Here is an 8,971-nt window from a genome sequence, read left to right on the forward strand (position 1 = left end):
CTGGCAGCACTCTCTTCTTAGCTTCAACAATCTTATCTAGGTTTGGTGCCTGATATATCTATATCTATATCTATCTATATCTATATCATATATATGTATATATATATATGTATATATATGTATATGTATATATGCATACATATGTATATATATGTATATGTATATATATATGCATACATTAATATTTACTTTTGTTGGCTCCTAAAACTATGAATTTTGATGGAATATTTGCATGGATTCTGCGTAACTAGGTCTAGAATATAGGATCCTTACATGACAATGCCAAATAGACTCCATCCTATTCTTATAACCTATTGAAGTTGAGGTTTCACTGGAACTCAAGCCATTCCTCTCGCTGCCCATCACCCAGAAACTGATGTTTGGCCTGAGAAAGAATCATGTTAAAACATCCAAAACCCTCAAAGCCTTTCCCTGGGAACTCAGGACGTTAGATATTAGAGAACTGTTATCTAATAGAACTTCAGAACCATATTCTATAGTCCATGTTGTCCTTTGCTTTACTGATATCTAGTAATTTATAGATAAAATAAGGACTTGGGAGTTGATCATTTGAAGTAGGTACACAATATTTCCACTCTTATACTCACTGTATAGCTGGTCCCCATTTGTTGCCAAATTAATTGCAAAAAATGAATTGGAAAAATGAAATTTTTGAGTACACATGCAGAAACCTATATAATGTCCCCTGTTAATGAATTTACAATTAGAAAATGTAGCACAATATTCAGTCAATTAAAATTCTGTAGGGAAAATACTGGCACCTGGGAAAAAGAGAAAACCTAGGGAATTGAACTTTATGTCAGAGAATTAGACCTGGGAATGAAATTAATCTCCAGAAGAATTTCCTTCCTTCCATATTCTTAGATCTTTTCTACCCTTGGAAAGCCCCTGACTATCTTTCTTCATTCAGATCATGTAATCACTAATGAAACAGGGAAAAGACTCTAGTTTTAGAGAGATGTAGCCTGTAGAGGTTTCTACGGTATTACAGGAGACACTCCTGGAAAGGGCACCTCCAAGTCTGGTCAATGTAAGGAAAGCTTTTTACAGGTAGGCTATGGCAATTCTCAGTGACATCATCATTAGTCCCTCCATGAAATATCTCTTGTATCCTGGAGAGCCCTAGCTTCTACTGTGACATTACAAGTGTTGTTTGACAGCAACTGCCTCTCAGATATTCCTTCCATATATCTATGGTTTACTAATTGGCCTCTAATTCAGAGTAAAGAGCCATTTGGGAGGGAGAACAAATAGGATGAAGAGATCAGAGATGGGGAGAAGGAACCTGGCCTTCTGTCTTGGTATAAAAGAAAAGAAGAAATATGTGGTTCTTCGGAAAACACCATGGGAAGATGGCTTTAGTTTTTTTGTTCTCAGGGTGAACCTAGCTCTTGGAGAAGATGCTGAACATCCTTAAGATATTTTCGCATATGGTAAAGTTTCGAGATATCCCTTTTTAGATTTTGATGGTCCTGGGGATTGTATGGCTGATGGTAAATGTTTCCCAGGAAGAGTGCTAGAGTCAGATTGATTTTTAGATGTATAGAAGACATGGAATTTTTCTAATATACTTGGGCTAATGGCACAACGTCTAAATGATATTTTTCGTTGTGGACTTTCCCTCAGACCTTTGGAAATAAAAAAAAAAGCTTTTGTATATTTGAAGTCTAATTTGCACAATGACAAATCACTTTGAGCCTGGAGAACACTTTCTGGAGCCGTACAGAGGGGTGAAGAAATATCCTGAAACCCTAGGGCACACGGTGAACACACCTTTTTGGCAGAAAGAGGAGTTACTTGAGCATCTTTTGACAAGATGGAATTTCCGGCATTGCCTTGTAGGGATTGGCAACTTTCCGCAATTCCTTCGTCAGTTTGGAAAAGTCAAAGGCCCTTTGAACAGATGGAGAAGGTGAGGGACTCACCTGGGGAGTATTGGTAGCTTTTGGTGTCTCTTAGGCAGCAGAAGATGGCACAAGATTCCTTTTGGCAGGAGGGGGAAGATTGAAACTGTCTTCCTTACAGGAGAAGTTTCAAAAGACTCCATCAGAAAGATCAAATCTTAACCCTTTGTTTTTAGAAACTGGATGCCTGTGGTACACTTTGGTAGAGGGAGAAAGTGACTGTTTCTCCCCAGAGTAGACATGTGAAATAAATGTACTTGGGTAGATGGGGATAGTTGTAAAGAATGCTGTTCAGATGCAGTAGATCCTAAGACATCCTTCTCAGATGAGGAAGGTCTTAATGTACCATTTATATGTGTGGAAATCCTGACTGTGACGTCGGAATGGGGGTAGGTATGAAACTACCTCTGAAGATGTGACCTCTCCTAGATGATCATGGACATATTGAGAGGTCTGAGAGCCTCACGAGCAGATAAGGATGTTTCGAGATATTGTTGTGTAATTGTGGAAGTTCCAGGAAAAATTTCTTCTGCTGGAGAATTGGAAACAGACTTTCATATAAAAGTGTCAGGTTCCCTTGAATGCTTGATAGGCAAAACAGGTTCCAAGGCCCCTTCAGAAGATGAGGTAAAATGCAGAGTCTTTGAGGTATTTGGTAGGTGTTCTGGGTCCACTTGTGGGTATAAAGAAGGCCTGGAACCTCTTTGTGCATATTAGAAAGAGTGTGTAGCTTCTTCTGTAGTTGGGGAAGGTGGCTGATCTTGAGGAGATAAGGAAGTTCCTGCAGCATCCTATGAAGTTTGTGGAGGTCATAAGCATTCTTTTGCAAAAACAGAATCCAAGGCATCCCTTTCCTTAGATGTCGAGGATGGTACAGACACTGGTGTTTGCATATCATGTTCCCCTACTCCACGTTCACATATGGTTGGATCCATAACCTTCTCTACAGACGGAATATGTCCTAGAACATCTTTTGTACATGTGTCACATCCACAAGTTATTTCTAAAGCTGAGGCTATGGGTAGAACTTCTTTTGGAGAAGTTTCTTGTCCCACAGTCTCTTTATGAGATAGAGTACTACTCAGAGAATCCTGCTCAGTTTTGGAAAATTCTAGCATCTCTGATGTATATATGGAAAATTTTGTAGCATCTCCTTTCAGGGCAGAATGACCTAGAGTCGCCTGAGGAGGTTGGGGATGTTTTATCTTCTCTGAACATTGTATAATTATGGAGTCTACATGGATCATTGACATTGTGTTATGAAAATCTTGGCTCATTTGGGCCTGATGACAACTCAGGAGGGTCCTTTTCAGTGGAAGAAGGTATTTGAATAATTCTCTGTTGTATAGAAACATTGGAAGTACTGGGGGAGATGTTGAGGGTGGTAGATCACATTTTATATCTGCAGAAGGCACAAGAGTCCCTTGGGTGGACTCAGAATTTTCTAACACATCTTGAGTGGGTGGGGAACTCTCAAGAGTCCCTTCTGAAACTCTTAATGGTCCTTAATCTAATGGTGTACATGCAGAAAATTTTGTCTCTGCTTTGGCAATTATGTGTGTTATGAGGTTCACTTGGAGAGGTGACTGTATTTTGTCTCCCTTGGACTGTAAGTGATGATTTAAGCTCATATTTTAATAGTGGAGGACTTTGAAGGTCCTCGTGGTTTTATAGGGAAGTTCTGACATCCTCTTTGTCAGCAGAATCAGGTTTCAAACGAATTTAAATGAAGCAGATATCATAAGACACGTTGGTGGAAATGGGGCAGATCTTTGACTGTCTTTGTGAGTGGACATAGCTCTCTGCCCTGCTTTGGAAGCTGGCAAAGGTTTTAAAGTCTTGTGTGGAGATGGGGCAGGACTTAATACATTTGTGGAATATGAGAAATCACTGATATTACCTTTATGATAAGAACTTTTGCAGCCCTCTTTGTCTGATGGGGCATTTTGTACCTCCCCTTGACCAGAGGGGTCTTCACCAACGATTTGGAGGAGAATTGTCAATATTAGAGACCTGTAGTATAGGGAACGAACATTTTAAACTCCTTTGAAAACTCTGTGGGACAGAGAACTGCACACCCAGAAGAGTGGGCAATACTGGGACCTCAGTGAGGGAGAGACTGCCACATCTTCCCACCTGTGCCCACATCCCTACCACAAGAGGAAACTGCGTAGGGCCTCTGGGCATATGAATATAGGAGCAGTCAAGCTGCAGGAGCCCTGCAGTCCAAACTGCACCTGGATCTAAACTGGTCCAAACTACACCCAAATCTCATGTGGGATGGGGAAGTTTTAGACGTCAGAGTGGTTGACACCCATGAGAACTCTGGTCACGTTCCTGACTCAGGAAAAAAAAAAAACACCTACCTCCATCTGGTCCTCCTGTGCATAGGGACCTAGGAGCAGAAGGGACAGGATATTTCTGGTTGCAGCTTTCATGGAAAGGTGAAAGTGAGCACAACGATCGCCTTAAGGCCTGAGAAAAGAGGTGAATCCAACTTTTCTGCTGGATGTGACCTGACTGGAGGACTCAGGACATGCAAAGGCAGAACTCCTCTGGGACCAGGCACTATCAGTTTCTAGCTGGTTCCTGAACCTCGCTATTCCCGACCTAGAGCTCCCTGCACCTAGACACTGAGGGAGAGAGAGCTGATCACCCAGGAGTGTGGGCAATACTGAGTGTACAAGGCACAGAGACTGCCACTTCTACCCCCCATTGCCCACATCTCTGGTCTTAGACAAAACTGCATAGTTCCTCTGGACATAGGAATACAGGAGGAATAAAGCTACAGGAGCACCATGTTCCAGACTGTGCCTGGATCTGAACAGAACTGGTCAAAAAGCTCCCTGTACCCAAATCCTGAGCATGGGGAAACTAGACCTTCAGAGAAGCAGACACTCCTGGGAAACCAGAGGAGACTACTCTCTGCCCAAATTCCTGACTCAAGAGGAAAACACCTTGTACCATCTGTGCACCCTCCCCCCACAGAGGTACCTAGGAGAAGTATGGGAAGTACCGTCTGGTTCCTGCCCACAGGGACAGATGAAAGTCAGTGGACAGGAGCAACTACATGCCTGAGAGCAGAAAACTCTGTTCCCTTAACTGGGAAAAGAAAACAGGAAAACAGGTCTACAGCAGCCCTGACACAGGAGCCTAAAGGACAGTCAAGCCACTGTCAGAAAGAGCAAGCAAGCTAACTCCAGAGACAACCTGATGGCCAGAGGAAAGCACAGGAAACAAACAACAGAAATCAAGACTACTTGGACTCAACAGAACCCAATTCTCCCATCAAATCAAATACTGGATATCTAAACACACCAGAAAAGCAAGCTCTAGATTTAAATTCACATTTTATCATGACAATGGAGGGTGTTAAGAAGGTCATAAATAACTCCCTTAATAAAATACAGGACAACAGAAAATACAGAAGTAAACAAGTAGAATCCCTGAAAGAGGGAACTCAAAACTACCTGAAAGAACTACTGGAAAAACAGCAAAACAGGAGAAGAAAATAAACAAAGCCATCCAGGAGTTAAAAATGGAAATATAAACAAAAAAGAAAGCACAAGGAAGACAACCCAGGAAATGGAAAACCTAGGAGAGGTACTGGGAGTCATATATGTGAGAATCACCAACAGGATAAAAGAGATAGAAGACATCATCTAAGGAGCAGAATATTCCATAGTAATCATTGAGACAACTGTCAGAGATAATGGAAAATGGAAAAGCAGAGAGCCCAAAACATAAAGGATATCCAGGACACAATGAGAAGATCAAACCTAAGCTTAACAGGTATAGAAGAGAGTGAAGACTGTCAACATCAAGGGACAGTAATATTTTCATCAAAATTATAGAATAAAACTTCCCTAATCTAAATAAAGAGATGCCCATAAACAAACACAAAGCTTACAGAACTCCAAATAGATTGGACCAGAAAAGGAAATCATCCAATCACATAATAGTCAAAACACCAAAATTGAAAAACAAATAAAAATATTAAGAGCAGTACGGGAAAAGGTCTAGTAACATATAAATGCAAACCTATCAGAATTAAACCAAAATTCTCACCAGATACTATGAAAGCCAGAAGATCCTGGATAGATGTCATACAGACACTAAGAGAACAAAAATGCCATCCCAGACCACTGTATCCAGCAAAAATATCAATTAACATAGATGGAGACACCAAGATATTCTATGACAAAACAAAATTTACACAATATCTTTTTACAAATCCAGTCCTACAAAGGACACTAACTGGCAAACCCCAAAACAAGGAGGAAAGTAAAATCATAGATAAAGCAAGAAATTAATCTTTTCACAACAAAATAAAGAGAAGGGAAGCACACAAACATTAACTAACTTCCAATTGTGAAAATAATATAAAGTGACCATCGCTATTCCTTAATATCTCTCAACAACAGTGGACTCAATTCCCCACTAAATATACACAGATTGACACACTGGTTATGTAATGAGGACCCAGCGTTTTGCACTAGAGGAAACACACTTCAGAGACAAAGACAGACACTACCTCAGAGTAAAATGCTGGAAAAAAAACTTTTCAAGCAAATGATCTGAAGAAGCAAGCTGGAGTAGCCATTATAATATTATATAAAATTGACTTTCAACCAAAAGTCATCAAAAAGCATAAGGAAGGACACTTTATATTCATCAAAGGAAAAATCAACCATGATAAACTCGAAATCATAAATATCTATGCTCCAAAAACAATGGAACCTACCTACAGGAAAGAAACCTTACTAAAATTAAAAGAACATATGGCACCGCAAATAATAAAAGTAAGAGATTTCAACACCTCATTTTCACCATTGGACAGATCACAGAAAGAGAAATAAACAGAGACATAGACAGAATAACAGAAGGTATAAACCAAATGGACTTAAGAGATATTTAGAGAATATTCTATCCAAACAAAAGGATATAAATTCTTCTCACCACTTCATGGCACTTTCTCCAACATTGATCATATAATCAGTCAAAAAGCAGGCCTCAAAGGATACAGAAATATGGAAATAATTTCATGCACTCTACCAGACTACCATGGGCTAAGGTTGTTATTCAATAACAATCGTGAAAGTACACCAACATATACATGGAAGTTGAATAATGCTTTACTGAATGATAACTTGGTCAAGGAAAAATTAAAGGAAGAAATTAAAGACTTCTTATAATTCAATGTAAATGAAGGTACATTATACCCAAACTCTTGGAACACAATGAAAGCTGTGCTAAGAGGAAAACCCATAGCTCTGAGTGCCTGCAGAAAGAAACAGGAGAGAGCATACATCAGCAGATTGACAGCATACCTAAAACCTCTAGAACAAAAAGAAGCAAATTCATGCAGGAGAAGTAGAAGGCAGGAAATAATGAAACGCAGTGCTGAAATCAACTAAGTAGAAAAAGAAGTGACTAATCAAGGAATGAAAAGAACCAATACCTGATTCTCTGAGAAAATCAACAGGATACATTAACCCATAGCCAGAATAACCGGATTATACAAAGAGTATGTCCAAATTAACAAAATCAAATATTAAAAAGGGAGACATAACAGCAGAATCAGAGTAAACTAAAAAAAATCATTGTACTACAAAAACCTAGGTTCAACAAAACTTGAAAATCTGGAGAAAAAGGACTATTTTCTAGACAAATACAAGGTACCAAACCAAAATCAGGAAAAGTAAATCATTTGAACAACCCATAATTTCCAAAGGAATACAAGCAATCACCAAAACTCTCTCAATCAAAAAGGGTCCAGGATCAGATGGGTTTATTGCAGATATCCATCCAAAATTCATTAAAAATTTCATAACAATACTGTCCAAACTATTCCATAAAATTGAAACAGATGTAGTACTATCAAATTGCTTTCATGAAGCCACAATTACTCTTATCACTAAAACACAGAAAGACCCAACAAAGAGAACTTCAGACCAATTTCTCTTATCAATATCGATACAAAAATACTCAATAAAATTCTTACAAAAATAAACCTACAACACATTAAACAATCATCCACTACGATTAAGTAGGATTCATCCCAGGCTTGCAGGGATGCTTTCATATACAGAAAACAAACAACATAATCCACTATATAAGAAACTCAAAGATAAAAACCACATGATCCTTTCATTCGATGCTGAGAAAGATTTTGACAAAATTCAACACCACTTCAGGATAAAAGTCCTGGAAAGTACAGGAATTTAAGTCCCATACCTAAACATATATGGTAAACCCGTAGCTAACATTAAACTAATGGAGAGAAACTTAAAGCAATCACACTGAAATCAGGGACTAGACAAGGCTGCTCATTCTCTCACAACTTATTCAATATAGTACTAGACATCTTAGCCAGAGCTGTCAGACACTGAAGGAGGTCAAAGGTATATAGATTGGAAAGGATGAAGTCACATAGCACTGTATGTAGATGATATGATAGCATACTTAGTGACCCCAAAAGTTCCACAAGAGAATTCCTAAACCTGATAAACAATTTCAGCAAAGTGGCTGGGTATAAAAATAACTCTGTATAAAAGCTAAACAAGCGGAGAAAGAAACTAGGGATATGACACCCTTCACAATGGCCCCAAATAATATAAAATATCTCGGGATGACTTTATCCAAGCAAGAAAAGATATGAGCATATGAGCAGAATCTCAAGTCTCTGCAGAAACTGAAGGAGATTTCAGAAGATGGAAAGTTCTCCCATGTCCATGGACTGGCAGGATTACTACAGTAAAAATGACCATTGCACCAAAAGCAATCTACAGATTCAGTCCAATCCCCATCAAAATTCCAATCCAATTCTTCATAGAGTTAGACAGAAAAATTCATAAAATCATCTGGAATAACAAAAAACACATAATAGCTAAAACTGTCCTCAACAATAAAACGACTTCCCTGGGAATCACTATCCCTGAACTCAAGCAGTATTATAGAACAGTAGTGATAAAAACTGTATGGCATTGAGAGAGAGGCAGGCAGATTAACCAGTGGAATAGAATTGAAGACCCAGAAATGAATCT

Source organism: Rattus norvegicus, chromosome Y, assembly GCF_036323735.1.
Source record: "Rattus norvegicus strain BN/NHsdMcwi chromosome Y, GRCr8, whole genome shotgun sequence".
NCBI classification, from domain to species: Eukaryota; Metazoa; Chordata; class Mammalia; order Rodentia; family Muridae; genus Rattus; species Rattus norvegicus.